General features: G+C 40.0%; 1 pseudogene; it reads right to left on the reverse strand.

Annotated features, from left to right (window-relative positions):
* Nucleotides 1–15,885: 15,885 nt before the first annotated feature.
* LOC103074020 (60S ribosomal protein L21 pseudogene) lies at nt 15,886–16,366 on the reverse strand (annotated as a pseudogene).
* Between the last annotated feature and the right edge of the window lie 1,826 nt (nt 16,367–18,192).

Genomic DNA, 18,192 nt, shown 5'->3' on the forward strand with positions numbered 1-18,192 from the left:
AAAAAAAAAAAAAAAAAAAAAAAAATGTCTCCAGACAATGTCAAATGTCCCCTGGAGGCAAAATCACCACCCTCCACTGAGAACCACTGTTAGAGTATCTACCCCTAGCAAATGCTCAGCCTTAGATTCACAAAGAGCAATGCACAGGGTAATGTCAATTAAATGTTCTGAAAGTTCTACAGCAAGTAAAACTTTTTAAAACTTTTTCAAACCAAAATTTCCCAAATTCATGTGACCACAGAACTTTTTTTTTAATTAATTTTTTATTTTTGGCTGCGTTGGGTCTTTGTTGCTGCGCGCAGGCCTTTCTCTAGTTGCGGCAAGCGGGCGCTACTCTTAGCTGCGATACGCGGGCTTCTCATTGCAGTGGCTTCTCTTGTTGCGGAGCATGGGCTCTAGGCGCACGGGTTTCAGTAGTTGTGACACGTGGGCTCAGTAGTTGTGGCACGTAGGCTCAGTAGTAGTGGTGCACGGGGTCAGTTGCTCCATGGCACGTAGGCTCTTCCAGACCAGGGCTCAAACCTGTATCCCCTGCATTGGCAGGCAGATTCTTAACCACTGTGCACAAGGGAAGTCCCAGAACTTTTATTTTTAACAACCCCCAAAACTGGTACATGTGACAGGCTTTGGCAAATTGTGTCTGAGCCAACACTGAATCAGCAGAAGGGGAAGCAGATTTCTGCCAGACTGTGGAAGAGTCTGCAAGGACCCAGCCCTCTCCCCTTCTCCTGCAGACACACTCCCTGTTCCCCACTAGTCCCCACGACCTGAAGTAGCACTTCAAAAACTGTTACTGTCCCCAGACCCTAATGAAACTGTTAGACCACTGATGATATCAAGAAGCTGTTCTGGTCCATCTCGGAGAGATACTAGAAAACATTTTAACAAGTCTATTTCATTTACTAGTTATTTTGTTTTGTTCTGAATTGTTCCAACATATTCCACTTACTCTGGGGGCATACGAGGAACACACTCGGGAAGGATAAAGCCTCCTTTTTTCTGTTAAGTCTGATAAAGTCAGAATTGAAACCGCCAGAGGCTGGAGTAAAGAAGCAACAGCACCCCCTAGTGGCAAGCATGCTCCAGTCCCTAGGGTTAAACAATAGCGTTAGGCTCTGGAGTTAAACCACTCAGAGGGAATGAGAAACAGGGAATCTTCTTAGACTCCCAGTCAAGGGCTTGTTACGCTAATAAGCACTCCAGATGGTATCTCTTTTTCCATTAAATTGTCACTGTGTGAATAGTTTGAGAAAGAAAAATGGCTGCTAGGCAATGACTTAGCTAAAGGAAGATTTCAGCAAAATAATTATTGTTAATGCTTTATCATTACACCTTTATCATTACACCTAAATACTGTGATTTGTGCATTAATTTTTTTTCTAGTAAGACATTTTATTCCAATATTATTTGTATAATTTTTACTTTTCTATTTTTTAACATCTTTATTGGAGTATAATTGCTTTACAATGGTGTGTTAGTTTCTGCTTTATAACAAAGTGAATCAGTTATACATATACATATGTTCCCATACCTCTTCCCTCTTGCGTCTCCCTCCCTCCCACCCACCCTCCCTATCCCACCCCTCTAGGTGGTCACAAAGCACTGAGCTGATCTCCCTGTGCTATGTGGCTGCTTCCCAATAGCTATCTATTTTAAGTTTGGTAGTGTACATATGTCCATGCCACTCTCTCACTTTGTCACAGCTTACCCTTGTGCATTAATTTAAAGTGAGGTCACTAGATGAGTATTCTCTGCTGGCATCAAGTCCTTCATAAGAATGTTGTTTTAGGTTTAAATATTAAGTAGTACGAACAGGGCTTCACACTTCCCTTTTAGGCAAGATATCCTTGCCCTTTACAACACTGGACACATTTTGCCCTGGTGGTCCTGATGGCTGCAGATGGCAAGGATCAAATGACAATGAGAAGGCTATAAGACATTTTGTCATGATGGTTTTCAATAGTGGCCAGCACTTGCTAAATTTAGGAGAGGACCCAGATTTGTTTGGGTTTCTAGCTATCATCTGGGTTTTTCAGTTCTTTGCAGTATGTGGCAGGAGCCTGCAAGTCTAAGAAACATTTCCTTTGGTTTATATTTGAATGAAGTCAAACAGCTCAGAGAAAGCAGATACGAAATGCAAAGATTTCCGTGGCTTTACAACTGTATTGGGTAAAATCCTGCAGAGGAAGTGTGAATATCAAACGGCAAGGTCATTTATTTGCTCTTCACTTTAAACTTGTGGTGCCCAAGTAAAAAAACGTGGGTTTTTTTTTTTTCTCAGACTAAGACTTCAGCATATTATACCCTAAAATGAAAATTAATCACTTTCAGAAAATGTCAGTCTGTCCCATAATTTTAAACACTACCTCCTTAAACTGTCTTTAAACAGATATATTTTGATATCAGGTTCATCATTACATACCCCACAGGTCAAGAAAGAGTAAAGAATGAGTGGTGGACAGGAGTAAAATCCTGAATTGTACAAATTTTTCAAATGTTTGTGATAAAATCTTAGAAACCAATGGAAATCAGTTATAAACACGTAACTAGAGACTTTTCCTTAAAAGTAGGACTTTCCCCGAAAGCAATAAAGGGTACTAGTTTGTGTTTCACTAGTACAAATATGTGCTGTAAAGGTTGACAGTCTTTGTTCAAATCTTGAGCAAGTTGCTTAGCCTCTTTGATCCTCTTGTTTCCTTATCTGAAAAGTAGAAATAATATTATCTAACTCAAAGGGTTGTTACATTAATGAACCCGAGTAAAGCAATTAGACAGCACCTGGAATATAGTAAGCTTAGTCCAATAAATGTGAGCTAGCATACAAAAGATTAGAGACAATGCAAATATTCATCAGCAGTGGATTGGTCAAGTAACTTGTACAGTATACACATTAAAAGAAATATTTTGCAGCTATTAAAAAAAGCTGAAGAAATTTTCTATGCACTGATATGGAAAGATCTACAAAATACACTGTAAGAAGAAAAAGAAAGATACAGACCAATAAGTTACTTTGGAGTTAAAAGGATGAAGGAGAATAAGAATACATTTGAGGGAGGGGGGTCTCTGCACCATCCCTAGGTGCTATGGTGCTTCTCTGGGTTTGTGGGGCTCACTGAGTGCCCAGGGAAAGTCAGGAGCAGAGCTCTGCACCAGCTGTGGAAGTGGATTGCACTTCAGTTTGGTCTATGTGCGCAGATGATTTTCATCCACCTTGGGTAGTTATCCCCTTTGATAATCAGCACTGCTATATGTTTTATATGAAAGTTGTTAAGAAAGCCCATTCTAAGAGTTCTCATCACAAGGAAAAAAAAATTTTTTTTTCTGTTTCCTTAATTTTGTATCTATATGAGATGAGGGATGTTCACTAAACTTATTGTGATAATTATTTCATGATGTACGTAAGTCAAATCATTACATTGTACACTTCAAACCTATACCACTCAGAGGGTGGTATACAGTGCTGTGTATCAATTATATCTTAATAAAACAGAAGAAAAAAGTTTAAACAATTAATTCAAAAAGAATACTTTCATACTTCTTTGTATTTGCATGAAGAAACTCTGAAAGGATACATGAGAAACTAATAAAAATTATTATCTGACAGGGGATACATGGATAAGGGGACTAAGTTGTCGACTGAAAAAAAAAAAAAAGCACAACCTAGAAGTGGAGAATTACGTTTTATTCAGAGGATCTTCTAAGGGCTTAAGCCTGGAAGACAGCCTCCCAGAACACTCTCAGGCACTGCTCCAAGGAGGCAGGGGGGAGCCAGGATATACAGGAGTTTTGCAACAGAAACCAGACAACTGGAACATCAAAAGATTACTGTTAATGAAGAAAACCAGACATCTCAAGTTATTGAATTTAGCGCTGTTCTGTGTATGGGAAGATGCAAGAGTCTGGGCTCACTGAAATCATTCCTTTGTCATGCACCTTAGCTACCTAGGGCCAGTATCCTGCTTTTCTCCATCCTGAATCCCCTCAGGGTGCACAGTTGGGAGTGGCTGCAGTGGCTGCTGGCTTGGTGGCTGCAACATCCTTTGTTTACTGATAACATTTTTCACCCACAAGGTGAAAAGATGGAAACAGGTTAGATTGAAAAAGAGATGGAACTAAGACTTTACACCTTATACATGCTTATATTTTAATATGTTAATGAATGCATTACTTATTTGCAAAAGAAATTTTAAATTATTTCATTTTATTTTGTTAGCTGCTATTACTTTTTTATTCACAGTGCAATAAGATAAGCATCCTAAAGATGCTCTGTCTTTTGAATGTCTGCTTGTTTGTTGGTTCTTTTGTTTGAAGGAACCGGAGTATATTGTGATGATACACAGAGCCATGATAGAAACAGGAATCTTATTGAAATGCTTCATGGGCACTAGGGGCAAAAGGATGGTGTGGATGCAAGGTAGATCCGGTGATTCACAGATCTTCACTTTAATGCACTGCTGGTATAGTTCCTTGATATTTATGTGACCGTGTTTCCAATGTATGCTCTTTAACAGTGAGCATATGGGACTTCCCTGGTGGTGCAGTGGTTGAGAATCCCCCTGCTAATGCAAGGGATATGGGTTCGAGCCCTGGTCCGGGAAGATCCCACATGCCCCGGAGCAACAAAGCCCGTGCACCACGACTACTGAGCCTGCGAGCCACAACTACTGAGCCTGCATGCCACAACTACTGAAACCCGCGCGCCTAGAGCCTGTGCTCCACAACAAGAGAAGCCACCGTGATGAGAAGCCCGCACACTGCAAGGAAGAGTAGCCCCCACTCACCTCAACTAAAGAAAGCCCGTGGGCAGCAGCGAAGACCCAATGCAGCCAAATATAAATAAATAAATAAGTAAATTTATTAAAAAAACAGTGATGGGGATATATGTATATGTATAGCTGAATCACTTTGTTATAAAGCAGAAATTAACACACCATTGTAAAGCAATTATACTCCAATAAAGATGTTAAAAAAAAAAGCGAGCATATGAGTGAAGTGCACTGATGCTATGTATTTAAATATACATGTAGATGTAATAAGTTACTTGTACTCGTAAAGAAATTAGTTTCACTCTCTTTTTTCTCCTTCTTCAGCTTCTACTAGTACGAACCTGCTTTTTGGGAGAAAATGTGGCTTGCCAGAAAGACCATCAGACAAATCTTGTCTCAAATGTAGGCTTTACTGTGTGCTATCTGAGTTATCCTCTTAAGCTTCAATTTTCTTACTTAAAGGATAATGAAACCTTCTTTATAGGGTCGATGAAATCAAGATATATAAAATATACACTGCAGCATCTTGAACACATATAGGCTTCCACACCCTCCGCACCCAGGGGCAATAAGTGAGTTTTAAAAATATATGCATAAGCAAATATGAGCCAAAGAAAAATTTTAGCAAATATTTTTAGCAGTTTATCCAAAGATATTCCTCCAGTGATACACAGTTTGGGTGTCAGACTTCCTGAGAAAATCAAATCAACTTACAAACATTCAGTCCAGAAGGAACCTGATGATTAATTACCAGGGAGATTACCAACTATCTGACATTAGATTCTTATGAGTCTGTGAAGATAGTTACTGGGGAACCTAGGGCTGTTTTACTGGTCTAAGTTTATATGATCTAAAATGAGAATGTACAGGCTTATCAAAGTATCAAGACCCTTTTCTTTAGACTGAAATTATATCAACTAGCATTGCGATAGTGATGGTACAGTTCACGCAATGGGAAAGGCCAGTTGACGGTTGCATTACTATAACTTTGATTAGGCAAACAGTGAAACCAGTTATGTTAATAAATGCTTTTATTGTCAAAAAATCTTTCAAAACCTGTGGTCCAATGCAGGGTGAAATGAAGAGGGCACCTCGTTTGTGAAAACATCAGGAAGAACTTGGCAGAACATTTAGCACTTAGAGTCAGTAGAGGTTAGTGGCTTCTCCCATCAAGACTAAAGTGGGGAAACCTCAAAATAGGAAGTAGCCTTTCAACACTGTCCAAACACAGGAAGTAACCTCTCAGTTCACAGGGGAAATTGAGCAACACTCTTGAATTGTAAAAACAGACCCACAAACATGGATGTACTTGATAATGTTTGCTCTGAAGTGTGTCTAAAACTGCCGCTTATTCTCCCCCAGAATAGACCCTATGTTTTTAGGTAGCAGGTTGAGAAACACATATTTTAACAGGATGGGCACATACATAAATGAATCCGTGCACTACAAGGTGATGAGGCACCTCAGAATCATTCTTGACTTTTTCTTCCTTCTCACTACCTCCCACACCCAATTAGTCAACAAGTTCTGTAGAACATACTTCACTCTGTTCTACTGTCAGTGTAGAGCCAAGCCCTCCATATCTTTTACTCCTTATCTTCTGTCTGGTATATTTGCTTATTGGGATATAATTCACAGAGCATAAAACTCACCCTTTTAAAATGTATAATTCAATGATTTTAAAAATATTCACATGAGTGTGAAGCCATCACCACTATCTACAGAAATCCTGTAACCCTTAGCAGTCACTCCCTATTTTCCACAGCCTTCTAGGTCCTGGAAACAAATAATCTCCTTTCTGTTTCCATGAATTTACCTCTTCTAGACACTTTATATAAACAGAAACATAAAACAAGTGGCTTTTTGTGTCTGACTTCTTCACTTAGCACAATGTTTTCAAGGTTCACCCATGTTGTGGCATGTATCAGTACTTTATTCCTTTTTATGGATGAATAATATTCTATGGCTGTACTTCATTTTGTTTATGCATTCATCAGTTCATGGACATTTGAGTTGTTTCACTTTGGGGCTATTATAAATAATGCTGCTATGAACATTCGTATAGAAGTTTTTATATGGACACATGTCTCCATGTCTTTTGAGACTATACCTAAGAGCAGAATTACAGAGTCATATGGTAACTCTTTGCTTAACATTTTGGGGAACTACCAAATTGTTTTCAAAAACAGCTGCACCATTTTACATTCCCACCAACAATGTATGAAAGTTTTAATTTCTCCACAACTTCAGCAACATTTCTTACTATCCAACTTTTTACTTACAGCCATCTGAAAGGGTACAAAATGGTATCTCATTGTGGCTTTGATTTTTTTTTTTTTTTAACATCTTTATTGGAGTATAATTGCTTGACAATGGTATGTTAGTTTCAGCTTCACAACAAAATGAATCAGTTATATATATACATATGTTCCCATATCTCTTCCTGCTTGCGTCTCCCTTCCTCCCACCCGCCCTATCCCATCCCTCCAGGCGGTCACAAAGCACCGAGCCGATCTCCCTGTGCTATGCGGCTGCTTCCCACTAGCTATCTACCTTACGTTTGGTAGTGTATATATGTCCATGCCTCTCCCTCGCTTTGTCACAGTTTACCCTTCCCCCTCCCCATATCCTCAAGTCCATTCTCTAGTAAGTCTGTGTCTTTATTCCTGTTTCACCCCTAGGCTCTTCATGACATTTATTTTTCTTAAATTCCATATATATGTGTTAGCATATGATATTTGTCTCTCTCTTTCTGACTTACTTCACTCTGTATGACAGACTCTAGGTCTATCCACCTCATTACAAATAGCTCAATTTCATTTCTTTTTATGGCTGAGTAATATTCCATTGTATATATGTGCCACATCTTCTTTATCCATTCATCCGATGATGGACACTTAGGTTGTTTCCATCTCCGGGCTATTGTAAGTAGAGCTGCAATGAACATTTTGGTACATGATTCTTTTTGAATTATGGTTTTCTCAGGATATATGCCTAGTAGTGGGATTACTGGGTCATATGGTAGTTCTATTTGTAGTTTTTTAAGGAACCTCCATACTGTTCTCCACAGTGGCTATATCAAATTACATTCCCATCAACAGTGTAAGAGGCATCCCTTTTCTCCACACCCTCTCCAGAATTTATTGTTTCTAGATTTTTTGATGATGGCCATTCTGACTGGCGTGAGGTGATATCTCATTGTAGATTTGATTTGCATCTCTCTAATGATTAGTGATGTTGAGCATTCTTTCATGTGTTTGTTGGCAGTCTGTATATCTTCTTTGGAGAAATGTCTATTTAGGTCTTCTGCCCATTTTTGGATTGGGTTGTTTGTTTTTTTCTTATTAAGCTGCATGAGCTGCTTATAAATTTTGGAGATTAATCCTTTGTCAGTTGCTTCATTTGCAAATATTTTCTCCCATTCTGAGGGTTGTCTTTTGGTCTTGTTTATGGTTTCCTTTCCTGTGCAAAAGCTTTCAAGTTTCATTAGGTCCCATTTGTTTATTTTTGTTTTTATTTCCATTTCTCTAGGAGGTGGGTCAAAAAGGATCTTGCGGTGATTTATGTCATAGAGTGTCCTGCGTATGTTTTCCTCTAAGAGTTTGATAGTTTCTGGCCTTACATTTAGGTCTTTAATTCATTTTGAGCTTATTTTTGTGTATGGTGTTAGGGAGTGATCTAATCTCATACTTTTACATGTACCTGTCCTGTTTTCCCAGCCCCACTTATTGAAGAGGCTGGACTTTCTCCACTGTACATTCCTGCCTCCTTTATCAAAGATAAGGTGGCCTTTATTATATTGAGGAAAGTTCCCTCTACACCTACTTTCTGCAGGGTTTTTATCATAAATGGGTGTTGAATTTTGTCAAAAGCTTTCTCTGCATCTATTGAGATGATCATATGGTTTTTCTCCTTCCATTTGTTAATACAGTGTATCACGTTGATTGATTTGCATATATTGAAGAATCCTTGCATTCCTGGAATAAACCCCACTTGATAATGGTGTATGATCCGTTTAATGTGCTGTTGGATTCTGTTTGCTAGTATTTTGTTGAGGATTTTTGCATCTATGTTCATCAGTGATATTGGCCTGTAGTTTTCTTTCTTTGTGACATCCTTGTCTGGTTTTGGTATCAGGGTGATGGTGGCCTCATAGAATGAGTTGGGGAGTGTTCCTCCCTCTGCTATATTTTGGAAGAGTTTGAGAATGTTAGGTGTTAGCTCTTCTCTAAATGTTTGATAGAATTCGCCTGTGAAGCCATCTGGTCCTGGGCTTTTGTTTGTTGGAAGATTTTTAATCACAGTTTCAATTTCAGTGCTTGTGATTGGACTGTTCATATTTTCTATTTCTTCCTGATCCAGACTTGGCAGGTTGTGCCTTTCTAAGAATTTGTCCATTTCTTCCAGGTTGTCCATTTTATTGGCATAGAGTTGCTTGTAGTAATCTCTCATGATCTTTTGTATTTCTGCAGTGTCAGTTGTTACTTCTCCCTTTTCATTTCTAATTCTACTGATTTCAGTCTTTTCCCTTTTTTTCTTGATGAGTCTGGCTAATGGTTTATCTATTTTGTTTATCTTCTCAAAGAACCAGGTTTTAGTTTTATTGATCTTTGCTATCGTTTCCTTCATTTCTTTTTCACTTATTTCTGATCTGATTTTTATGATTTCTTTCCTTCTGCTAACTTTGGGGGTTTTTTTTGTTCTTCTTTCTCTAATTGCTTTAGGTGCAAGGTTAGGTTGTTTATTCGAGATGTTTCCTGTTTCTTAAGGTAGGATTGTATTGCTATTAACTTCCCTCTTAGAACGGCTTTTGCTGCATCCCGTAAGTTTTGGGTCGTCGTGTGTCCATTGTCATTTGTTTCTAGGTAGTTTTTGATTTCCTCTTTGATTTCTTCAGTGATCACTTCGTTATTAAGGAGTGTATTGTTTAGCCTCCATGTGTTTGTATTTTTTACAGATCTTTTCCTGTAATTGATATCTAGTCTCATAGAGTTGTGGTCGGAAAAGATACTTGATACAATTTCAATTTTGTTAAATTTACCAAGGCTTGATTTGTGACCCAAGATATGATCTATCCTGTAGAATGTTCCATGAGCACTAGAGAAAAATGTGTATTCTGTTGTTTTTCCTTGGAATGTCCTATAAATATCAATTAAGTCCATCTTGTTTAATGTATCATTTAAAGCTTGTGTTTCCTTATTTATTTTCATTTTGGATCATCTGTCCATTGGTGAAAGTGGGGTGTTAAAGTCCCCTACTATGAATGTGTTACTGTCAATTTCCCCTTTTATGGCTGTTAGTATTTGCCTTATGTATTGAGGTGCTCCTATGTTGGGTGCATAAATATTTACAATTGTTATATCTTCTTCTTGGATCAATCCCTTCATCATTATGTAGTGTCCTTCTTTGTCTCTTCTGATAGTCTTTATTTTAAAGTCTATTTTGTCTGATATGAGAATTGCTACTCCAGCTTTCTTTTAGTTTCCATTTGCATGAAATATCTTTTTCCATCCCCTTACTTTCAGTCTGTTTGTGTCTCTAGGTCTGAAGTGGGTCTCTTGTAGACAGCAAATATATGGGTCTTGTTTCTGTATCCATTCAGCCAATCTGTGTCTTTTGGTGGGAGCATTTAGTCCATTTACATTTAATGTAATTATCGATATGTATGTTCCTCTTCCCATTTTCTTAATTTTTTGGGGTTCGTTATTGTAGGTCTTTTCCTTCTCTTGTGTTTCTCGCCTACAGAAGTTCCTTTAGCAGTTGTTGTAGAGCTCGTTTGGTGGTGCTGAACTCTCTCAGCTTTTGCTTTTCTGTAAAGGTTTTAATTTCTCCATCAAATCTGAATGAGATCCTTGCTGGGTAGAGTAATCTTGGTTGCAGGTTTTTCTCCTTCATCACTTTCAGTATGTCCTGCCACTCCCTTCTGGCTTGTAGAGTTTCTGCTGAGAGATCAGCTGTTAACCTTATGAGGATTCCCTTGTGTGTTATTTGTTTTTTTTTTCCCTTGCTGCTTTTAATATGCTTTCTTTGTATTTAGTTTTTGACAGTTTCATTAATATGTGTCTTGGGATATTTCTCCTTGAATTTATCCTGTATGGGACTCTCTGTGCTTCCTGGACTTCATTAACTATTTCCTTTCCCATATTAGGGAAGTTTTCAACTATAATCTCTTCAAATATTTTCTCAGTCCCTTTCTTTTTCTCTTCTTCTTCTGGAACCCATATAATTCGAATGTTGGTGCGTTTAATGTTGTCCCAGAGGTCTCTGAGACTGTCCTCAGTTCTTTTCATTCTTTTTTCTTTATTCTGCACTGCATTATTTATTTCCACTATTTTATCTTCCAGGTCACTTATCCATTCTTCTGCCTCAGCTATTCTGCTATTGATCCCATCTAGAGCACTTTTCATTTCATTTATTGTGTTGTTCATCATTGTTTGTTTCATCTTTAGTTCTTCTAGGTCCTTGTTAAATGTTTCTTGCATTTTGTCTATTCTATTTCCAAGATTTTGGATCATCTTTACTATCATTATTCTGAATTCTTTTTCAGGTAGACTGCCTATTTCCTCTTCATTTGTTAGGTCTGTTGGGTTTTTATCTTGCTCCTTCATCTGCAGTGTGTTTTTCTGTCTTTTCATTTTGCTTATCTTACTGTGTTTGGGGTCTCCTTTTTGCGGGCTGCAGGTTCGTAGTTCCTGTTGTTTTTGGTGTCTGTCCCCAGTGGCTATGGTTGGTTCAGTGGGTTGTGTAGGCTTCCTGGTGGAGGGGACTAGTGCCTGTGTTCTGGTGGATGAGGCTCAATCTTGTCATTCTGGTGGGCAGGTCCACGTCTGGTGGTGTATTTTGGGGTGTCTGTCGACTTATTATGATTTGGGGAAGCCTCTCTGCTAATGGGTGGGGTTGTGTTCCTGTGTTGTTTGGCATAGGATGTCCAGCACTGTAGCTTGCTGGTCATTGAGTGAAGTTGGGTGCTGGTGTTGAGATGGAGATCTCTGGGAGATTTTTGCCATTTGATATTATGTGCAGCTGGGAGGTCTCTTGTGGACCAGTGTCCTGAAGTTGGCTCTCCCACCTCAGAGGCACAGCACTAACTCCTGGCTGCAGCACCAAAAGCCTCTCATCCACACGGCTCAGAAGAAAAGGGAGAAAAAGTAGAAAGAAAGAATTAGTAGAAGTAGAAAGAAAGCAAGAAAGGAGGGAGGGAGGGAGCAAGGAAGGAAAAAAAAGAAAGAAAGAAGATAAAGTAAAATAAAATAAAGTAAGATAAAATATAATAAAGTTATTAAAATAAAAAAATAATTATTGAGGGGAAAAAACCCAAAAAACAAAAAAAACGGATGGATAGAACCCTGGAACAAATGCTGGAAGCAAAGCTCTACAGACAAAATCTCACACAGAAGCATACACATACATACTCACAAAAAGAGGAAAAGAGGAAAAAAATCATAAATCTTGCTCTCAAAGTCCACCTCCTCAATTTGGGATGATTCGTTGTCTAAAGGAGGGAAAGAAGGAAAGAAAGAACAAAGATAAAGTAAAATAAAATAAGGTTATTAAAATAAAAAGTAATTATTAAAAAAAAATTTTTTTTTAAATGACGGACAGATAGAACCCTTGGACAAATGGTGGAAGCAAAGCTATGCAGACAAAATCTAACACAGAAGCATACACACAAAAAAAAAAAAAAAAGGAAAAGGGGAAAGAATAATAAATCTTGCTCTCAAAGTCCACCTCCTTAATTTGGGATGATTCGTTGTCTATTCATGTATTCCACAGATGCAGGGTACATTAGGTTCATTGTGGAGCTTTAATCCGCTGCTTCTGCGGCTGCTGGGAGAGATTTCCCTTTCTCTTCTTTGTTCTCACAGCTCCCAGGGGCTCAGCTTTGGATTTGGCCCTGCCTCTGTGTGTAGGTCACGGGAGGGCATGTGTTCTCCGCTCAGACAGGGCGGGGTTAAAGGAGCCGCTGATTCGGAGGCTCTGGCTCACTCAGGCTGGGGGGTAGGGAGGGTCACGGAGTGCGAGGCGAGCCTGCATGACGTTGCACCAGCCTGAGGCGCACCGTGCGTTCTCCTGGGGTAGTTGTCCCTAGATCCTGGGACCCTGGCAGTGGCGGGCTGCACAGGCTCCCCGGAAGGGGGGTGTGGGTAGTGACCTGTGTTCGCACAGAGGTTTCTTGGTGGCGGCAGCAGCAGCCTTAGCGTCTCACGTCTGTCTCTGGGGTCCGCGCTTTTAGCTGCAGCTCGCGCCCATCTCTGGAGCTCCTTTAAACGGCGTTCTTAATCCCCTCTCCTCGCGCACCAGGAAATAAAGAGGAAAGAAAAAGTCTCTTGCCTCTTCGGCAGGTCCAGACTTTTCCCCAGACTCAGTCCCGGCCAGCCGTGGCGCACTAACCCCCTGCAGGCTGTGTTCACGCCGCCAACCCCAGTCCTCTCCCTGCGCTCCGACCGAAGCCCCACCCACTCCTGTGGGGGAGCAGACAAGCCTCTCGGGCTGGTGAGTGCCGGTCAGCCCTGATCCTGGAATCTCTCCGCTTTGCCCTCCGCACCCCTGTTGATGTGCTCTCCTCCGCGGCTCCGAAGCCTTCCCCCTCCGCCACCCACAGTCTCTGCCCGTGAAGGGGCTTCCTAGTGTGTGGAACCCTTTCCTGCTTCACATCTCCCTCCCACTGGTGCAGGACCCGTCCCTATCCTTTTGTCTCTGTTTATTCTTTTTTCTTTTGCCCTACCCAGGAACGTGGGGGGTTTCTGGCCTTTTGGGACGTCTGAGGTCTTCTGCCAGCGTTCAGTAGGTGTTCTGTAGGAGTTGTTCCACGTGTAGTTGTATTTCTGGTGTATCTGTGGGAAGGAAGGTGATCTCCACATCTTACTCTTCCGCCATCTTCCCGGAAGTCGTGGCTTTGATTTTTTTTTCTCTAATAACTAATAGTATTGAGCATCTTTTCATGTGCCTTTTGGCCATATGTATTTCTTCTTTGGAGTAATGTCCTTTACACATTTTCTTAATTTGTTTTCTTGGTTTTTTGTTACTGAGTTGTAAGAGTTCTTTGCATATTTTAGTTACTAGACCCTTATCAGATATATAATTTACAAATATTTTCTCCGATTCTGTAGGTCATCTTTTCACTTTCTTGATAGTGTCCTTTCATGGACAAAAGTTTTTAGTTTAGATGAAGTTCAATATATCTAATTTTTTTGTTCTTCCCTTGCTTTTGGTGTCATAGCTAAGAATCCACTGTCAAATCCAAGGTCATGAAAATTTAGCCCTATATTTTATCAAAGAGTTTCATAGCTCTTTTTAGAGCTTCATTCATTTTGAGTTAATTTTGAATATGGTCTGAGGTAGGAGTCCAACTTCATTCTTTTGCCTATGGTTATACAGTTGTCCCAGTACCATTTGTTGCGGTACGCAGGCCTCTCACTGTTGTGGCCTCTCCCATTGTGGAGCACAGGCTCCGGACGTGCAGGCTCAATGGCCGTGGCTCACGGGCCCAGCCGCTCCGCGGCATGTGGGATCTTCCCAGACCGGGGCACGAACCCGTGTCCCCTGCATCGGCAGGCGGACTCTCAACCACTGCACCACCAGGGAAGCCCTAAGGAGACTTTTATTTACCCACTGAATTGTCTCAACATCCTTGTTGAAAATCCTCATTTTAGGAGGAAAACTTTTTTTAATCCTTTACCATTAAATGTAATGTTTGTTGTGGGTTTTTCATAAATTCTCTTTATCATGTTGGAGAAGTTCCCTTCTACTCCTATTTTGTTAAGTATTTATATTATGAAATGGTGCATCTCACCTGCATCTACAGAGATGGTTGTGGGCTTTCTGTCCTTTATTGCTTTAATATGATGTATTACCTTAACTGATGTTCATAGGTTGAACCAACCTTGCATTCCTGGAATAAACCCTCATTTGGCCATGGTATGTACTCCTTTTTATATGTTGTCAGATTCAGTTTACTAGTATTTTCTTGAGGAACTTTGTGTCTATACTAATAAGGGATATTGTGCTGTAGCTTTCTTTTCTTGTTATATCTTTCTCTGGCTTTCATGTCAGAGTAATACTGGCCTCCTAGAATGAGTTGGAATATGTTCCCTCCTCTTCTATTTTTGGGGAAATTTTGTGAAGGATTGGAAGGACTCCATCTCTGTCACCTTACCCTCCTATTAGTAAACATTTGTATAAGTAACCATTTGTGTTTGTTTGGGGTGTCTTTCCAGTGTTTCTTTCATGCAAATATAAGAAATACAAATATATGTTCTTATGATTGGATGGATGAAAAGAGAGAAGAAAGATGAAACAGTTATCCACAAGTCTTTCAGTGTAAGAAATCTTGGATTCTTACAATCAAAACTACCCTTGCCAATTCTTCCCATTCCACCCTGTCAATTATCCCTAATAAATATTTCAAAACCGCAACGCTTATTAAATTCAGTCTGCCTGTTCTCTTCCTGTACCCTGTGATTGGTCTTACTTTAAAGTGACAATTATGAACCTCAAGTGGGCCTTTAAATGGTAATCACACTACTTTGCCTAGTCCATTCAATTGTTCATCCTGACTATTTCACACTTCTTTTTCTAAACCTTTTTCCACAAATTCACTCTCTGGTAATAACATTCTTCTCTACCTCCCTGAGAAAACTGAACCAAAAGAGAGAGCTTCCACATACCCTCACTGAACCAAATTATTTTCTCTCTGGTTAGTGTGTTGCTTCTTTATACTCCTAACTCAGTAGCTAGAAATTCTACCTCACATATCTCAGGACTAGAGTCCTGAAGGGAAGAAAGATAACTTTGGACTCATACTGAGTCTTTTTTGATCTCTAGAATCCCTGGGATGCTCATCAGAGAACATTCTAAACAAGAAAGGAGCCTCTGCCCCAACCTCAGGCAGGCATTCTAAACAAGAAAGGAGCCTCTGCCCCAACCTCAGCCCTGGAACTAAACTGGTGTCTTTTGGGGCAATGGGATGGATGTGAAGATGGGTGAGTTGATGCTAACAAGATTTTGTGTGTGTGTGTGTGTGTGCTTTAAATATTTGTTTGGGGAAGGGGGTCACACACTTCTACTCAATTAAGAGAAACATTTATACAGTCCAGGTCTTTTATTTTCTTTACACCCATTATGCCATGAATTCATAGAATGGGCTCCAACAGTTCAGGCTCCTTTCCATTGGTTCTAACGAAGTGTGCTTCTCTGGGTGGAGCAGGCTGGCGCTTCAGTTGAACCCAAGTACCTTTTTCTTTGGCTTCCTTCTTTTTCTGATTATTTTCCTTCACTCGTTTCAGGAAGCTATCTCGGCTCTTAGAGTGCTTAATACGCTTGATATGCACATTAATTCTCTTGGCAAGAATCTTGCCCTTAACTTGTTTGTTTACAGTGATGCCAACAACATGCTGGGTAACATTGTAGACTCTCCCAGTTTTGCCATGGTAACATTTGTGGATCATTCCTTTTGGAACAGCACCCATTCCCTTGATATCTACAATATCACCTTTCTTGTAGATTTGCATGTATGTGGCCAAAGGAACAACTCCATGTTTTCTAAAAGGCCTAGAGAACATGTAGCAGGTGCCCCTCCTCGTTCCCTCTGTGTTGGTCATTTTGGCGAATTACAGGAAGATGGCGGTTCCGGCTGAAAAGCCTAACAAGATTTTAAGTGGCAGGAACAGAGCTCTCTCTTAGCCCCATAAGGCTTAGTAGAATCAATACTGGGCTTAACCAGTGTTTGTCTTGCATGTCTATGCCCTATGACATTCCTCTCTTATTTGTCTTGTCATGAATCTTTCTTTACTGGTTTTTACTTAATATTGATAATTGGGATGCTAAGGATAGATAGGGGGTGCAATGGGGAAAGCTGGTGCATATAACTTAGACTGAAAAAATCCAGGAATTCTTACACTGACTTGTTGATAACTATTTCATACTTACTTTCCCCCTCATAGTTTCAAGATCTACTATCTCACATTTGTTCTTAATCAATGGCTTTCTTATTTCATTGAAAAAATGGAATCCATTATAAAGGACTTCCACACACTTCCACTGTGCAACCATGCACCTACCAGCATCTAAGCCCAAACACTCTGCCTTACGCTTTGTTACCACAGGTGAACTCTGCGTGTTACTGAGGCCAAGTCCTCCAACTGTTGACCAAATTCCATCTTGTTCACTCACATTTAGAACCTGCAGAGCCAGCGTTCATTACCCTTAAAAACTCTTAGAAACAGTCCTGCACTCAGTGAGATCACATCCCCACTCTCTTTTACAATTAAGCATTGCATGGTAGAGTGATTATGTGACCCTTGTTCCAGCAGAGATATTTAAGTGTTTCCCCAAACAAGTACATTCCCAAGACCCAATGATTCTCTGCATTTGGGCCCAAGGTAGGTACTCAGAGCATTTTGCAGAATGAATAACATTCACAGACACAACCCCAGATCCCAGGGTTCAACTCCAGCCAGAGAGTTTCTAACTCTCTCAGGAAAAGTTTTGCCTAGTGTTTGATTCATTATTGATGAATGCCCCCAATAAAGTACAATAAAGTATGTTGATTAGGCCTATTTCAAGAAGAAAGCTTATTATCCTTTTAAATCCAATAGGTTCCCCACACCTTATACCAGAGGAACTTTTTTTCACTCTCATAACAACTAAGCACTCTGCTGAGTGATATGCCCCTTTGGTTAAAAAAAGAAAAGATAAAACTGACCCTCTACTTACCCCAAGTTTCTTCAGCAAGAATATAAAAAATATGATGCTGCCCATAAATAAAATTGAATTTCTAAAACGTTTTATATTCTATATGAAAGCATCTTTCAAAAATATATGGGAAAAAAATGCCACTGATGATTTAAGCTCCCAGGTAATGAAAGGAGCTATTGAGCCTAATTCTTCTAGGATAAATTCAAGACATTAAAGCAGTATTTCTCATAAATTAGTGGCAACATTAGGTCACTGCAAAAACTTTTCCATGTGTCCCAGCCTCTGTCATCTGCCCTCTCTTTTTTTTTTTTTTTTTTTTTTCTTGCGTTATGCGGGCCTCTCACTGTTGTGGCCTCTCCCATTTGCGGAGCACAGGCTCCGGACGCGCAGGCTCAGTGGCCATGGCTCACGGGCCCAGCCGCTCCGCGGCATGTGGGATCTTCCCGAAACGGGGCACGAACCCGCGTCTCCTGCATCGGCAGGCGGACTCTCAAGCACTGCGCCACCAGGGAAGCCCTGCCCTCTCTTTTTTCACTTCTATTTCAACCAAAAAAAAATTCCCCCATGTCAATTTTCAGGCATATTTTCCAGATACCCTTAACCCCAATATTTATATCTCATGACACCTGAAGTTACAACGTTAACAATTTATTCTTTGCTTCAAACCATCCTTCCCCAGGCTGGACAACTTAAAAGTCCTACTTGAAAGAATACTGACTATGCAGAGGGA

Source organism: Lipotes vexillifer, unplaced genomic scaffold (genome assembly GCF_000442215.2).
Source record: "Lipotes vexillifer unplaced genomic scaffold, Lipotes_vexillifer_v1.1 scaffold434, whole genome shotgun sequence".
In the NCBI taxonomy this organism is placed as follows: Eukaryota; Metazoa; Chordata; class Mammalia; order Artiodactyla; family Lipotidae; genus Lipotes; species Lipotes vexillifer.